The sequence below is a fragment of the Salmo trutta genome, chromosome 22 (assembly GCF_901001165.1).
Source record: "Salmo trutta chromosome 22, fSalTru1.1, whole genome shotgun sequence".
Classification (NCBI taxonomy): Eukaryota; Metazoa; Chordata; class Actinopteri; order Salmoniformes; family Salmonidae; genus Salmo; species Salmo trutta.
The window spans coordinates 50,742,886-50,760,605 of record NC_042978.1 but is presented as its reverse complement, the minus strand read 5'-3'; the positions used below and the strand labels follow the sequence as shown (position 1 = coordinate 50,760,605).

General features: G+C 41.4%; 1 protein-coding gene across 1 annotated transcript in view; it reads right to left on the bottom strand.

The window, feature by feature from the left end:
* LOC115158912 (cyclic nucleotide-gated cation channel alpha-3-like) overlaps positions 1 to 583 on the bottom strand; it is a 38,160-nt gene extending 37,577 nt beyond the window's left edge. Inside the window, exon 1 of the mRNA XM_029708335.1 lies at positions 529 to 583. The gene's annotated coding sequence lies outside the window, so the exon portion shown is untranslated. The remainder of the gene's footprint in view (positions 1 to 528) is intronic.
* Between the last annotated feature and the right edge of the window lie 17,137 nt (positions 584 to 17,720).

Genomic DNA, 17,720 nt, shown 5'->3' with positions numbered 1-17,720 from the left:
TAACAGATCTGATCTGTGGTGTGGAGACCACTACTGTCAACAGATCTGATCTGTGGTGTGGAGACCACTACTGTTAACACATGTACCTGATCTGATCTGTAGTGTGGAGACCACTACTGTTAACACATGTACCTGATCTGATCTGTGGTGTGGAGACCCCTACTGTTCACATATCTGATCTGTGGTGTGGAGACCACTACTGTTAACAGATCTGATCTGTGGTGTGGAGACCACTACTGTTAACACATGTACCTGATCTGATCTGTGTTGTGGAGACCCCTACTGTTCACATATCTGATCTGTGGTGTGGAGACCACTACTGTTAACAGATCTGATCTGTGGTGTGGAGACCACTACTGTTAACACATGTACCTGATCTGATCTGTGTTGTGGAGACCACTACCATTAACAGATCTGATCTGTGGTGTGGAGAACCACTACTGTTATTATCATGTCTACCTGTGGATTAGTGACAGATAGTTTTAGTATTATCTATCCTTCAGAGACCACTAAAGCAACTGTACCCACCTGAATGTAGTCTATTGTGTTCTCTCCTCACGCTGCGACAGCAGAAGTCATTCCGTTCAAGTTGACATTGGATAATTCCTTTTTTGATTTTTTTTTAATAATTGTAATCCTACGTCATTTGGTTTCTTTCTTCTTTGACCTCTCCCCCCCAAAAAAAAAATCATAATCCCAATTGTAATACAAATAGTAGAGCATTTGTGAGTGACTTTTGAAAGCCCCTTTCTGTGGTATCTTCAGCACCATAGACAGACGGCGCGCGCTAACAGGAGATTATCAACCTTGCTGTCTGCCAGGAGGCGGAGCCACATGGTGCTCAACTTATGAATATTCAACAGGCAAAGAAACTGTATTTTTCGATCAAGGATGCTCTGCTATTTATGTGTCATTTTAAGTCATACGAAAGGTTAAACATAAAAAGGGTTAGGGTTTTGTTTCATATTTTTGTTTCCTGTCATCTATTGAGTACAAATAGTGAACAAAAACAATGTGCCCAGATCAACGGTGGATTTATTTAATTTCCAAATCATTTCGTAAGTTAATAATGAGCATTACTGGCCCTAAAGCTTAATTTCAATGTCAAGATAACATTTCAAGTCGTTTTAATTTAAAGATTTGATTTTGAGAAATCAAAATTCTCACTGATCACCAAATAGCAAATTTAAGCTTTATAAAAACACAGACTCAAGTTAAGTTATTCTCAATGTATGATGTCTGTCACTACATCAACTGAAGAGGCTGATCACACATACATATATTAATATCCGTGTTAACGTGGTACCTCTCCTCCTACTCATGATACCTCTCCTCCTGCTCATGATACCTCTCCTCCTGCTCATGATACCTCTCCTCCTGCTCACGATACCTCTCCTCCTGCTCATGATACCTCTCCTCCTGCTCATGATACCTCTCCTCCTGCTCATGGTACCTCTCCTCCTGCTCATGATACCTCTCCTCCTGCTCATGGTACCTCTCCTCCTGCTCATGGTACCTCTCCTCCTGCTCATGGTACCCCTCCTCATGCTCATGGTACCTCTCCTCCTACTCATGATACCTCTCCTCCTGCTCATGGTACCTCTCCTCCTGCTCATGGTACCTCTCCTCCTGCTCATGGTACCTCTCCTCCTACTCATGATACCTCTCCTCCTGCTCATAGTACCTCTCCTCCTGCTCTGCTCATGGTACCTCTCCTCCTGCTCATGGTACCTTTCCTCCTACTCATGGTACCTCTCCTCCTACTCATGGTACCTCTCCTCCTGCTCATGGTACCTCTCCTCCTGCTAATGATACCTCTACTCCTAAAATGTTAGTGTCGAGCCCTGCTCCTAATGCTGCTGCTTGGACCCTGTCACTTAGAGAGGCGTACTAACCTCAGAGATGGACTGGAGAGCTCTTCTCCTATCTTTGTAATTGCCATTTCTGTGATCCTTACTCTAACCCATATCAAGTCCCACCCAGTTGACTACTTGTGTATGTCTCACCTAGCTACCTTAAGATTAATACACTAACTGTAAGTCACTCTGGATAAGACCATCTGCTAAATGACTAAAATGTAAATGTACTTGAAAATAGTGACACCCAATGGTGAATGATGCTGCCCATGGTAAAACAAAAAAGGTTTTGGGCCAATTGTGCCCTCTATCCAACTCTATGTGTATCATAGTGGTATCATAGTGGTCAGTCCTGAATAGACAGCAAACAGACTTTGTAACATAGACAGTGTCAAAAAAACAGACCAGAATATAGCCCTGGGTTGTTTCCAAAGGAAGTGGGTTGATTCAACAGGTCTACTGTCCAGAGTCTATAGGGGGTGGGTTCAACAGGTCTACTGTCTAGAGTCTATAGGGGGTGGGTTCAACAGGTCTACTGTCTAGAGTCTATAGGGGGTGGGTTCAACAGGTCTACTGTCCAGAGTCTATAGGGGGTGGGTTCAACAGGTCTACTGTCCAGAGTCTATAGGGGGTGGGTTCAACAGGTCTACTGTCCAGAGTCTATAGGGGGTGGGTTCAACAGGTCTACTGTCCAGAGTCTATAGGGGGTGGGTTCAACTGGTCTACTGTCCAGAGTCTATAGGGGGTGGGTTCAACAGGTCTACTGTCCAGAGTCTATAGGGGGTGGGTTCAACAGGTCTACTGTCCAGAGTCATGACCACCACTGGGAAACCAGGGGAGACTGAAGTACTAACACTAATTTCCTAGCAGAAGGGAAGAGCACACCTCTCTGAACTAATTACTGATTGTCTAGGAGAGGAGAAACCACTCCCCCTTCAATACAGCCACTGATTACCAAAACAAGTAACCGATTGCCCTGCCCCTTGATCCTGGTTGACGTGTCAGTAATCATCTACAAGTTATGAGCAGGCAGCAGTTCACACACCAACTAGACTACAGGGAAGACAGGAAGTAGTTCACACACCAACTAGACTACAGGGAAGACAGGAAGCAGTTCACACACCAACTAGACTACAGGGAAGACAGGAAGCAGTTCACACACCAACAAGGCTACAGGGAAGACAGGAAGCACTTAAAGTAGATGGCCCTAGCTAGCAAAAAGACAGTTCTAGACCACAACAGATAAAGGCAAAATTGTGTGTGTGTGCTATTCAGAGGGTGAATTGGCAAAACAAAAGATGAAAGTGCCTTTGAACGGGGTATGGTAGTAGGTGCCATGCGAACTGGTGTCCAAGAACTGCAACGCTGCTGGTCTTATACCACAAGTAACAATTCAATGAGTTGAATTCATTAATTCAATGAGTCAACTAAATTACATAATTGCACTTGAGCAGTCGTTCCCAATCACCAGCTGATTACAACTGTGTGTGTGTGTGTGTGTCTATATAATAGAGGCTTGCGATACTCTGCTTGATTACACTGCTGAGGAGTGATTGGCTTTCCAACCTCTTCACCAATAGAAAGCTTTCCATGTCAGCAGCCAAAGGAGAGCAGGGCAATTATTACACGGCAGCCTATTAACCACTCATTCAAAATCCCTACAACAATACCTGCAATCCCATTGGAGCAGCTTCATAGTTAATGTCATCACCTAATCAATACATTTTTTTTTTTCTTCCCCATTTTAAAATAAACACACAGTGACACTAAATCAATTGCAATTTTGGGAAAATGGCAGAGGTGGAAAGAGTACTGAAATATATTACTGAAGAAGAATTACAAGTTACTGGTGTAAAAAAAAAACTCAAGTAAAAGTATCTCATTTAAAATGTACATCAGAGTAAAAGTAATTGACTTACTTTAAAAATTAAAAACAATCTTGATAATTAACAGATTTCACTAACATTACCTGAACGTTGTTAACCATGATCTTATTAATGGTTTATGATTGTTTTCTCCCATGAATGTACTGTAGGAACTAAGTCCATTTATTTTATGAGATGCTACAAGGCTACAATCTCAACATAAAAAAATATACTATTTAATATAATAATTATATTTGAAAATAAATTAAAGCAATTCATTAATAGAGTACTGAAATATTTTACTCAAGTACAAGTACTGAAAAATACTAGATTCTACTCAAGTACAAGTACAATTACTGACTTAGAAAAATATTCAAACAAGTATGAGCACTCGGAAATGTTACTCAATTACAGTAACGAGAGTACAACAGCGAGTCTACAACATCGAGTCCACAACATGGAGGCTGCTAGACACCACACTTCTCACTGTGTAGCGGTTCAGCCTGTTGAAGGAAGGTGTTGTCCCGTAGTAATCTGGTCCTCCAGGAGAGCCAGGTCTTCCTGGTCTACAGGCCAGCTTAGAGAATCCAGAACCTGGGTCAGGGAGGCATGATGATCCCCGAAAAACATGGGCTCACCTCCAAACCTCCGGCGGACAAGAGCCAGACAGGCAGAAAGACATTTTCTGTTTACCGTAATCCACCAAAGAATCAGGAATTGGCCAACTCAATAGTGTATAATCAACAGTCTTTGGGTGCAGAGTTAAAAATACATATTCCAAACCGTATTCCACCAAGCAGAACTATTTTAGCCTGGTTGACATCTTTATTGAAAAAGACTGTGATGCTGTCTTTCTCCTCCTGTCATAGGCGTCGTAAGGATTGGACCAAGGCGCAGCGGGTAAAGTGCTCATCTTCTTAATTTATTAGAAATAACACTTGAACAAAAGAAACAAACGACGAAACAGTCCCATAAGGTGCACAGACTATACAGGAAATAACCACCCACAAAACACAAGTGAAACAAACCTCAACTAAATATGGCCTCCAATTAGAGACAACGACAACCAGCTGCCTCTAATTGGAGGGCCTACCAAAAACCCAACATAGAAATAGAAAACTAGATTTAAACATAGAAATAGAAAACATAGAACCTAAACCAAAAACACCAAAACACACAAAAGAAATACCCTCTGCCACACCCTCACCAAACTACAATGACAAATAACCCCTTTTACTGGTCAGGACATGACAGTACCCCCCCCCCCCCCTCAAAGGTGCAGACCCCGAATTTCTTGAAAAAGATTGTAATGCTGTCTATCACCTCCAGAGTCAACGCTCTCCATACAATACTATGCAGACGTCTGGGGAATAATCAAAGTACACAGTTATTCTGTTAGGTATTCTGCAAAGCTCAACAAAGATTTTAGACTCTCTAGGGATAGTACAGTCATCTGGTATATAATACTGTGGTGGAGGTGGACATACAACGACAGCAGTACTAAACATCTATTTAGCCTGTGACCTTTCATAGGTTACAGGGAGACTGTGACCTTTCATAGGTTACACAGAGAGACTGTGACCTTTCATAGGTTACAGGGAGACTGTGACCTTTCATAGGTTACACAGAGAGTCTGTGACCTTTTCATAGGTTACACAGGGAGACTGTGACCTTTCATAGGTTACACAGAGAGACTGTGACCTTTCATAGGTTACACAGAGAGACTGTGACCTTTCATAGGTTACACAGAGAGACTGTGACCTTTTCATAGGTTACACAGAGAGACTGTGACCTTTCATAGGTTACACAGAGAGACTGTGACCTTTCATAGGTTACACAGAGAGACTGTGACCTGTCATAGGTTACACAGGGAGACTGTGACCTTTCATAGGTTACACAGGGAGACTGTGACTTTTCATAGGTTACACAGAGAGACTGTGACCTTTCATAGGTTAGCAGAACCTCCTATAGTCTGCTTTTGTTGTCCTCGAGGTTGACTGATCAGAGGACTGACCAGAGGACTGACCAGAGAATTGATCAGAGGAATGACCAGAGAATTGACCAGAGGACTGACCAGAGGACTGACCAGAGGACTGACCAGAGGACTAACCAGAGAATTGATCAGAGGACTGACCAGAGGACTGACCAGAGAATTGATCAGAGGACTGACCAGAGAATTGTCCAGAGGACTGACCAGAGGACTGACCAGAGGACTGACCAGAGAATTGACCAGAGGACTGACCAGAGGACTGACCAGAGGACTGACCAGAGAATTGATCAGAGGACTGACCAGAGTACTGATCAGAGGACTGACCAGAGGACTGACCAGAGAATTGATCAGAAGACTGACCAGAGTACTGATCAGAGGACTGACCAGAGTAGTGATCAGAGGACTGACCAGAGGACTGACCAGAGAATTGATCAGAGGACTGACCAGAGGACTGACCAGAGAATTGATCAGAGGACTGACCAGAGAATTGATCAGAGGACTGACCAGAGGACTGACCAGAGAATTGATTAGAGGACTGACCAGAGGACTGACCAGAGAATTGATCAGAGGACTGACCAGAGGACTGACCAGAGAATTGATCAGAGGACTGACCAGAGAATTGATCAGAGGACTGACCAGAGTACTGACCAGAGAATTGATCAGAGGACTGACCAGAGGACTGACCAGAGAATTGACCAGAGGACTGACCAGAGAATTGATCAGAGGACTGACCAGAGAATTGATCAGAGGACTGACCAGAGAATTGACCAGAGGACTGACCAGAGAATTGACCAGAGGACTGACGAGAGAATTGATCAGAGGACTGACCAGAGAATTGATCAGAGGACTGACCAGAGAATTGACCAGAGGACTGACGAGAGAATTCATCAAAGGACTGACCAGTGAATTGATCAGAGGACTGACCAGAGTACTGACCAGAGAATTGATCAGAGGACTAACCAGAGGACTGACCAGAGAATTGACCAGAGGACTGACCAGAGGACTGACCAGAGAATTGATCAGAGGACTGACCAGAGAATTGATCAGAGGACTAACCAGAGAATTGATCAGAGGACTGACCAGAGGACTGACCAGAGAATTGACCAGAGGACTGACCAGAGAATTGATCAGAAGACTGATCAGAGAATTGATCAGAGGACTGACCAGAGGACTGACCAGAGAATTGATCAGAGGACTGACAAGTGAATTGATCAGAGGACTGACCAGAGGACTGACCAGAGAATTGACCAGAGGACTGATGAGAGAATTCATCAGAGGACTGATCAGAGGACTGACCAGAGAATTGATCAGAGGACTGACAAGTGAATTGATCAGAGAACTGACCAGAGGACTGACAAGAGGACTGACCAGAGGACTGACCAGAGGACTCACCAGAGAATTGACCAGAGGACTGACCAGAGGACTGACCAGAGGACTGACCAGAGAATTGATCAGAGGACTGACAAGTGAATTGATCAGAGAACTGACCAGAGGACTGACCAGAGGACTGACCAGAGGACTGACCAGAGAATTGACCAGAGGACTGACCAGAGGACTGACCAGAGGACTGACCAGAGAATTGACCAGAGGACTGACCAGAGGACTGACCAGAGGACTGACCAGAGAATTGACCAGAGGACTGACCAGAGGACTGACCTGGTGGGACTGACCAGAGGACTGACCAGAGGACTGACCTGGTGTGACTGTAAAGTGTTCTGCTACTGATGTGGACCAGGAGAAGAACCTGGGTATGGAAACAAACACATGCATCCAGTAATCACATTACCCATGAACACCTGGAGGTGCGCGTGCTTTTACCTTCTCCTGTTGTGTTCTCAGCAGAACAACAGAAATGAACTCAATGCGTATTCCGGCTGAGTTACCATGGCAGCATCTTTTGTCCTCTCTCCGACCCATTGAGGATAGAGTGGTGTGTTCTCGAACCCACACGATCATCAGCACTCAACATACTCATGTATTGTTTAAAAGGCTTGTTCAGACACACCTCTCCCCTCTGCTTCGTTTCTGCCTGAGCTGAATGAGAGGCCTGCAGTAGTTTACAATGTACACTATATATATATATACACTGCCTGCACAATTATTAGGCAAGTGAGTATTCTGATCTTATCATTGTTTCTATTCACATTTTCAAACTCAAAACCATATAAACTTGAATGCTTATTGGATTTAATCATTTTCAGGTGATATGTATTTGTGTAATGAGGGAGGGTTTGGCGAAAGTAAATAACACCTTATATCAAGGTGTGCATAATTATTAGGCAGCCTCATTACCTCAGGTAAAATGGGCCAAAAAAGAGATTTAACTGACACTGAAAAGCCAAAAATGTAAAATGCCTTTCAGACGGATGAGACACTCTTTAAATAGCTAAACTATTGAGGTGTGACCACCGGACCTTCAAACGTTTTGTTGCGAATAGTCAACTGGGGCGCAAAAAAACGCATTGGGGAAGAAAAGGCACAAATTAACTGCAAAAGACTTGAGAAGAATTAAACGTCAAACTACCAGGAACCCATTATCCTCCGGCGCCACCGTATTCCAGAACTGCAACCTACCAGGAACCCATTATCCTCCGGCGCCACCGTATTCCAGAACTGCAACCTACCAGGAACCCATTATCCTCCAGCGCCACCGTATTCCAGAACTGCAACCTACCTGGAGTGTTCAGAAGTACAAGGTGTCAAGTGCTCAGAGACATGGCCAAGGTCAAGAAGACTGAAACAAGACCACCACTGAATAAGATTCACAAGTTGAAGCGTCAAGATTGGGCAAAGAAATACCTGAAGACAGATTTTTCAAAGGTTTTATGGACAGATGAAATTAAAGTGACTCTTGATGGACCAAATGGATGGACCCGTGGCTGGATCAGTAATGGACACAGGGCACCACTTTGAGTCAGGTGCCAGCAAGGGGAAGGAGGGGTACTGGTATGGGCTGCTATCATTGAGGATGAGGTAGTTGGACCTTTTCGGGTTGAAGATGGTCTGAAACTCAACTCCCAAACCTACTGCCAGTTTCTGGAAGATTCTTTCGTCAAACAGTGGTACAGGAAGAAGTCCTCAGCATTCTAGAAGGCCATGATCTTTATGCAGGACAATGCTCCATCACATGTATCCAAGTACTCCACTGCTTGGCTAGCCAGCAAGGGCCTCAAAGATGCCTGAATAATGACCTGGCCCCCTTCCTCACCTGACTTAAATCCTATTGAGAACTTGTGGGCCCTTCTCAAACGTGAGATTTACAGTGAGGGAAGACAATACACCTCTTTGAACAGCATTTGGGAGGCTGTGGTTGCTGCTTCAGTGAAAATTGATCGTGAACAGATCAAGAAACTGACAGACCCCATGGATGGAAGGCTCATGGCAGTTATTGAAAATAAGGGTGGCTATATTGGTCACTGAATATTTTTGAAAGGCCAAAAATGTTATATAATTGTCATTTTGTGTTACTTATCTGTTACACTTACTCTAAAAATTGCGAATCAACAAGTGAGTTGAGAGAAATTATTTTTGTAATTTAGTTGCCTAATAATTCTGCACACTAATAGTTGCCTAATAATTGTGCACACATATATTTCCCTGAGTAAGACAAAACTCACTTTTCCTTTGTTAAACATTCAGGTTTGAGGTTCAATAACATTTTGGATTGACTGAGAGCATTGTGTTTGTTCAACAGTAAAATGAATCCCGAGGAATACAATTTGCCTAACAATTGTGCACGCAGTGTGTATATATATATACATATATATATATATATATATACAGCACTATGTTGACTCACCTTCAAATGTGTGGTTCAGTTTTTTCAGCCACACCCGTTGCTGACAGGTGTATAAAATCTAACACACAGCCATGCAATCTCCATAGACAAACACTGGCAGTAGAATGGCCCGTACTGAAGAGCTCAGTGACTTTCAATATGGCGCCGTCATAGGTTGCCACTTTTTCAACAGGTCATTTCGTCAAATTTCTGCCCTGCTAGGAGCAACAACGGCTCAGCAGCAAAGTGGTAGGCCACACAAACTCACAGAATGGGACCGCTGAGTGCTGATTCGCGCGCGTAGTGCTTAAAAATCGTCTGTCCTCGGCTACAACACACACACACACACACACACACACACACACACACACACACACACACACACACACACACACACACACACACACACACACACACACACACACACACACACACACACACACACACACACACACACACACACACTACCGAGTTCTCAACACAGAAAACAGGAGAGGACAGCCACCGTCAGTCATACTGTATGTAATCAACACAATTACACAGCGTTCAACAAGGGGTCTGCTAATTGAACGCTCACAATAATCAGTACTAGGAGTCCCAACAGTGTATTTATAACCTGGATGTCACTCAGATCATCAGTAAAATCAGTATAGAAGACCACTCCCATTACTGCCAATGATTATTCCCTGATTGGTCAGGTACTGTGTAATCAGTATAGAAGACCACTCTCATTACTGCCAATGATTATTCTCTGATTGGTCAGGTACTGTGTTCTCTTTAAAAACCCTCCTCCGGGGTCTCTCTCCTTGACTCTATACATTTCTCCCCTTTGATATCAAAACTAAAGTTGTGTAAGGTTTCCAGATGTGATTAATAAAGAGTTTCACGGGATCTTAAGCACTTACATATTCGTTAACATATTGTACGAACTGGAATTGGTAACATCGTATAAAGGGGAATAAAGAAGTAGCATATCAAACGATATGGATGACGTTGTCCAACAACGAGCTCAGGAGAGGTGAAGACTGAGTTCAACATGCGTCCTCCGAAACATGACGAAGGGTTACGCGTCGGGTGTAAGAATATTGCAATATTGCAAAATCGGACACCTCGATTGCATAAAGGAGTTCTGTATCTATAATTCTTAAAATAATTGTTATGTTTTTTGTGAACGTTTATCGTGAGTAATTTAGTAAATTCACCGGAAGTTTGCGGGGGGTATGCTAGTTCTGAACGTCTCATGCTAATGTAAAAAGCTGGTTTTTGATATAAATATGAACTTGATTGAACAAAACATGCATGTATTGTATAACATAATGTCCTAGGCGTGTCATCTGATGAAGATCATCAAAGGTTAGTGCTGCATTTAGCTGTGGTTTTGTTTTTTTGTGACATTATATGCTAGCTTGAAAAATGGGTGTCTGATTATTTCTGGCTGGGTACTCTGCTGACATAATCGAATGTTTTGCTTTCGCTGTAAAGCCTTTTTGAAATCGGACAGTGTGGTTAGATAAAGGAGAGTATTGTCTTTAAAATGGTGTAAAAAAGTCATATGTTTGAAAAATGGAAGTTTGGGGATTTTTGAGGAATTTGTAATTCGCGCCACGCCCTATCATTGGATATTGGAGCAGGTGTTCCGCTAGCGGAACGTCTAGATGTAAGAGGTTTTAAGAAAGGGAAAGGGAGATACCTAGTCAGTTGTACAACTGAATGCATTGAACTGAAATGTGTCTGCAGCGTATAACCCAACCCCTCTGAATCAGAGGTGCGGCGGGCTGCCATAACCAACATCCACGTCTTCGGCGCCCGAGGAACAGTGGGTTAACTGCCTTACTCAGGAGCAGAATGACAGATTTTTACCTTGTCAGCTCTGGGATTCGATCCAGCAACCTTTTGGTTACTGGCCCAACGCTCTAACCACTAGGATACCTGCCACCTCTACACTCTAACCACTAGGCTACCTGCCGCCTCTACACTCTAACCACTGGGCTACCTGCCGCCTCTACACTCTAACCACTAGACTACCTGCCTCCTCTACACTCTAACCACTGGGCTACCTGCCTCCTCTACACTCTAACCACTAGGCCACATGCCTCCTCTACACTCTAACCACTGGGCTACCTGCCTCCTCTACACTCTAACCACTAGGCTACATGCCTCCTCTAACCACTAACACCTTCCTGTATGAGCTGGCCCAGCAGGGAGGTTCCACTGCTATCAACCCAGCACTCATGAAGAGACCTCTGTCCCCCAACACTATGAGATTAACCAATGGATCATTCCTCACGCCCAGATCAATTCAACACTTATGCTTATTATATGCTTATTGGTCATAGTATGGATATAGTTTAGTATGTCAAAATATCAACTACATTCGCCAAAATACAAAGCATACAAGCAGTGGACAAAGGTTCGAGGCCAAGATGGCGGCTTGAACAGACGCTTTTTTAACCGAGCTCCGCACCAAACTTCCGAAAGATTGTGGAAAAAAAACAAGTTTACAGTCATTACTATTACTGTTTTTATTTGTTCAAGATATAAGAACTGTCCTGTGACTGGAATAAGATCATTTATTTCGGCATGTCCATGCGAAGTCGTGACAAAAAAAGAAAGGAGCTAGCCGTTCTATTGCTAATCAACAAGAGAGAAAGGTGCTTATAGACACCTGCCATAACTACGCGAATGCTGTTGAAGATGACGAGTTCCCCTCTTTACCGATTACTCCGTGCAAAACCTCCACCCTCCGAAAAACCCAACGTGAACTCTAACATCGTGGCTACCCTCTCCTTACTCATCAACTCCAGCTCTGACGCCGTTGAGAAAATGGTTATCGAAGGCTTGAAAAAGACTGTGGAATTTGCATGTGGTGAAATCAAGGATGTGAAAACGAGGCAAAAGTTGGGAAAAAAGTGTGGAAAAGGTGGAAAAGAATAACAATGTACGAAACCATAGACGTCTCACCGATCTGGAACAATACACAAGAAGATGGAACCTGAGACTACGGCTTGCCAGAGGTGGAGAATGAAGATGTGCGAGGAGAGGCTATCCGTATCTGCCAAGAAGTTATGCCTGCAGAGAAGAACAAAGTTGGTGATACCATCGACGTTGTGCATCGCCTCGGCAAGAAGCAACAGCAAAACGATTCAAGACTATCATCATCCTCTTCACTGCCAGATTCTACAGGGATGCTGTCTGAAAAGCTGCTAGGAAGAACGCCTTCCTTCAGAGCCACGGTCTGCGTTTCGCCGAGCATCTCAGCCCGGAGGACATAGAAAGAAGGAACAAGTTGTGGCCAACGATCAAGAAAGCACAAAATGAGAGAAAGGCTGCTTACTTCGTCAGAGGACAAGGCTTCATCAACGGTTCGGAAATCCATACTCCTCCCTAGAATCTCACCAGAAGGAAGAGATTGATGGTTTCAGCCATGGTATTCTCATTTTCCTTGTATTGATTAACGTTACCTAACAAGCATCAGGTGACCTATTTTTCAGAATACTCAGGTACCTCAATGTATTCGTTTGTTCTTGTATGACCAGACCAGAAGGCCTATTTTGTTTACAAACTTACGAAGAAGACTGAAAGTTGTATTTTAATTTTTTTATGTATACAGTAACTAAGATACTGTGTTAAAGGGAATACAGGTCTGCTCTGACTTTACACGGTTAATGTTCTATTTAACTGGATAATATGGATAATGATCAACTGGATAATATATATAGATTAAATAAACTGGATAATATATATAGATTAAATAAACTGGATAATATATATAGATTAAATCAACTGGATAATATATATAGATTAAATCAACTGGATAATATATACAGATTAAATAAACTGGATAATATATATACAGATTAAATAAACTGGATAATATATATACAGATTAAATCAACTGGATAATATATATACAGATTAAATAAACTGGATAATATATACAGATTAAATAAACTGGATAATATATATAGATTAAATCAACTGGATAATATATACAGATTAAATAAACTGGATAATATATATACATTAAATCAACTGGATAATATATATGTATTAAATAAACTGGATAATATATATAGATTAAAAGCAGAAGGAGCCTTTATTAGATCTAGGAAAAAATGTCTTGAGGAGGGAGAACAGAATTCATCCTATTTCTTTAGACTTGAGAAATTTCACTCTACAAATAACACTATCCATAAATTAAACATTGATGGTGTTATTACAGATGACCAAAAATGAATCGCTAAACATTGTAGCAATTTTTACAGGAAATTGTTTAGCTCTACGTACTGTGGACTCACTGAATAATGTTCACTCTATCAGTGATATAGAATCTAAACAGTGGGATGAACCCATCAAAGTTGAAGAGATTATAGAGTCTATCAAACATCTAAAGAACAATAAATCACCAGGTGTTGATGAAATTACTTCAGAGTTTTACAAATCATTTTCTGAACAAGTAGCTCCCTTCCTATTTGAAGTCTTTTTAAAAAGAGTATTACAAACAATGTTCTCCCTCCTACAATGAGTCAGGGGTTCATAACGCTGATACCTAAGCCTAAAAAAAGAAGCGCTGCTCATTGATAACCGGCGTCCAATTTGTCTTTTTAATAATGACTATAATGACTACTTGCAAAAATAATTAAAGAAGCCCTGGATGCGATCTTTGATGAAACAAAGTCTGGCTTTATGAGGAACAGACATATTTCTAACAATGTCAGACTAGTATTAGAAATACTTGACTACTCAGACCTAATAACCGAGGATAGCTTCATATTATTTTTGGATTTTTATAAAGCATTTGACACAGTAGAGCATCAGTTCCTTTTCCACTCCCTTGAGAAATTTGGCTTTGTGGATTTTTTTCTGTAAGGCGTTTAAGACTCTCTATACAAATAGTAACAGCTCTATCAAATTGAAATATGGCACCTCACCTAGATTTGAGTTAAACAGAGGAATTAGGCAAGGTTGTCCTATCTCTCCGTACCTGTTTTTATTAATCACCCAACTTCTTACAAATTCTTTAAATAATAGTCCTGCACAAGGTATTCCCATAGCTGGTAAATAAATTATTATAAGCCAGCTGGCTGACAATACTACACTTTTTCTGAAAGACGCTAACCAAAATCTCATATCGATCAATGTGATACAATCCTTTTCCAAAGCATCTGGTCTATATCTTAACATTAATAAATGTGAATTCATGGCTGTCAAAAATTGTGTGGCACCTTCATATTGTGGTATTCCAGTAAAAGAAGAACTTACATATTTGGGCATATCCATTACCAAGGATCAGAAATCTAGAGGCTTACTAAATTTTAACCCTCTCATTTAAAAAAAACAGAAGAAGCTAAATCAATGGCTACAGAGGGACTTATCTTTAAAAGGAAGAGTCCTAATAACCAAGGCTGACGGTGTCTCTAGGCTAACATATGGTGCTCTATCTTTATATCTTGATGGTAAAATAAGCAAGGAGATAGACCAGATGCTTTTCAACTTTCTGTGGAGAAACCGGGACCCATTACATTAGGAAAACTGTTGTAATGAACACTTATGAGTATGGTGGGCTGAATTTGCTGGATTTTACTGCCTTATATCATACTTTTAAGATCAATTGGATAAAACAATTCCTTAGACCCACTTCTATGGAATTTTATTCCTCATGTCTTCTCTACTTTCGGTGGCCTTAACTTCATGTTGGTTTGTAGTTATAATATTGATAAAGTTCCAGTGGCCTTAACTTCATGTTGGTTTGCAATTATAATATTGACAAAGTTCTAGTGAAACTTTCTGCTTTTCATCGGCAGGTTTTCTTGTCATGGTCCTTAATTTATAAGCATCATTTTTCTCCACACAGATATTATATATGGAATAATCGGGACATATTGTTTAAAAATACCTCTTTCTTTTTAGAATATTGGTTTCTAAATAATATCCTATTGGTGAACCAACTGGAAAATGCAGAGGGTCTTTTACCCAGTTATAAGGAATTCTTATCACTTTACAAGGTCCCTGTAACACATAAAGATTTTGCAATTGTTTTAGATGCCATTCCCTCAGATGTTGCTTTATTATTCATGAACGTGTCAAGACCTGACCCTCAGAACCTACCTTCCATTGACCCTGTTGACTCATCAATAGGAAAGATTTGTTTCTCTTATGGTCCATTCAACAACAGAGCGATACGAACCTTGTTTCAGCAGGATGTTGTATCTATACCTTATGTCATGCCTTATTGAAATGGATTTATTGATTATATCTGTTGGAAAAAAGTTTGGATGTTGCCACACACATACCTACTTGTTAACAAAATTAAGGACGTTTCCTTTAAAATGATTCATAAAAATTATCCTGCCAACCACTATATGAAGAAGTTTAAGGAAAACATAAATTCAAATTGTACCTTTTGTAATGACCACCCAGAAACAGTGTTGCATCTTTTTTTGGCATTTGTATTCATGTAAGAAAACTGTGGCAAGACATCAGTAGATTTATAATTGAACACATTTATGAAGAAATTAAAAGCCTCAGTGTCTTTAGATATTTTTGTCAGATGTTACTATGGAATACTGAAGTATAATTACAAGCATTTCATAAGTGTTAAAGGCTTTTATTGTCAATTACATGAAGTTGAAGCAAAGAGTCAATATTTGCAGGGTTGACCCTTCTTTTTCAAGACCTCTGCAATCCGCCCTGGCATGCTGTCAATTAACTTCTGCACCACATCCTGACTGATGGCAGCCCATTCTTGCATAATCAATGCTTGGAGTTTGTCAGAATTTGTGGGGTTTTGTTTGTCCACCCGCCTCTTTAGGATTAACCACAAGTTCTCAATGGGATTAAAGTCTGGGGAGTTTCCTGGCCATGGACCCAAAATATCGATGTTTTGTTCCCCGAGCCACTTAGTTATCACTTTTGCCTTATGACAAGGTGCTCCATCATGCTGGAAAAGGCATTGCTCGTCACCAAACTGTTCCTGGATGGTTGGGAGAAGTTGCTCTCGGAGGATGTGTTGGTACCATTCTTTATTCATGGCTGTGTTCTTAGGCAAAATTGTGTGTGAGCCCACTGCCTTGGCTGAGAAGCAACCCCCCACATGAATGGTCTCAGGATGCTTTACTGTTGGCATGACACAGGACTGATGGTAGCACTCACCTTGTCTTCTCCAGACAAGCTTTACTCCAGATGCCAGTTGTAGCCAAAAGGTTCTGAGAATGACACAAATATAAATTTTCACAAAGTCTGCTGCCTCAGTTTGTATTGTAATGACCTGACTAGATCATAAAGGAACAATTGTTCAGACTGAGGCTTGAGTTTACGAATTGACGGTTTATTAACCCAACTTCGCACAGGCTACTGTTTGGCCGTAGCCCATGCCAAAATAAATGAAAGATACCCCACAAACCAACCGTGACCTTCTCTTGTGAAGGCCAGACGTAAGAGAGAGAATAATGGCTAAACCTGGTCTTAACTTCCAATGCTCCATCCCCCTGTCCAACCGCCCCCACAACACTCAGCCAATCACCAGGCTACCCGGCATCAGAACATTCCAGGCATTCCCGTGATTGGCAGATAGCAGGTTGATTGGCATGTCGGACCCCGCGAACACTGATAAGTACAACACAACCCACTAATAGCCTAACACATAGCTAGTCATTTGTTATGCTAACAAGCTAGCAAGAGGTTGCGTAGCAACAGTATCAACTTCCGGTAAACAGGCGAAGCGCTAGTACGCTAAAACAGAAAGGATACCAATACTAAAATGAACTCAGAGTATATTAGTATTCAGTATATAGTATTTAGTATTCAGTATATAGTATTTAGTATTCAGTATATAGTATTTAGTATTCAGTATATAGTATTTAGTATTCAGTATATGAGTATGGGTATTCAAACACAGCATTTATCATTGGTCCCTAACTGGCTGCAACACCCAGCATATGGGTCAAATGCTTGTCAAAAAAAAATATATATACTTCAAATAATAATTTTTACATGTCAAATAACACGATTCTATGTTGTGTGTGTGTGTGCAAGCCAAGAGCCACCACTACGATAGCACTGTCAAAAGTTGTACAAAATAAACAAGCACCCACACCGGCCACAATGTGTTGACAATACCACGTTGGTAATAACGCATTATTTGTTCGACCGAATGGGGAAAACGTCTGTGTGAGCATTTGAAATAAGATCCGGATCAAAACTGTTTGGGAAATGTGTTTGATACAGATGTT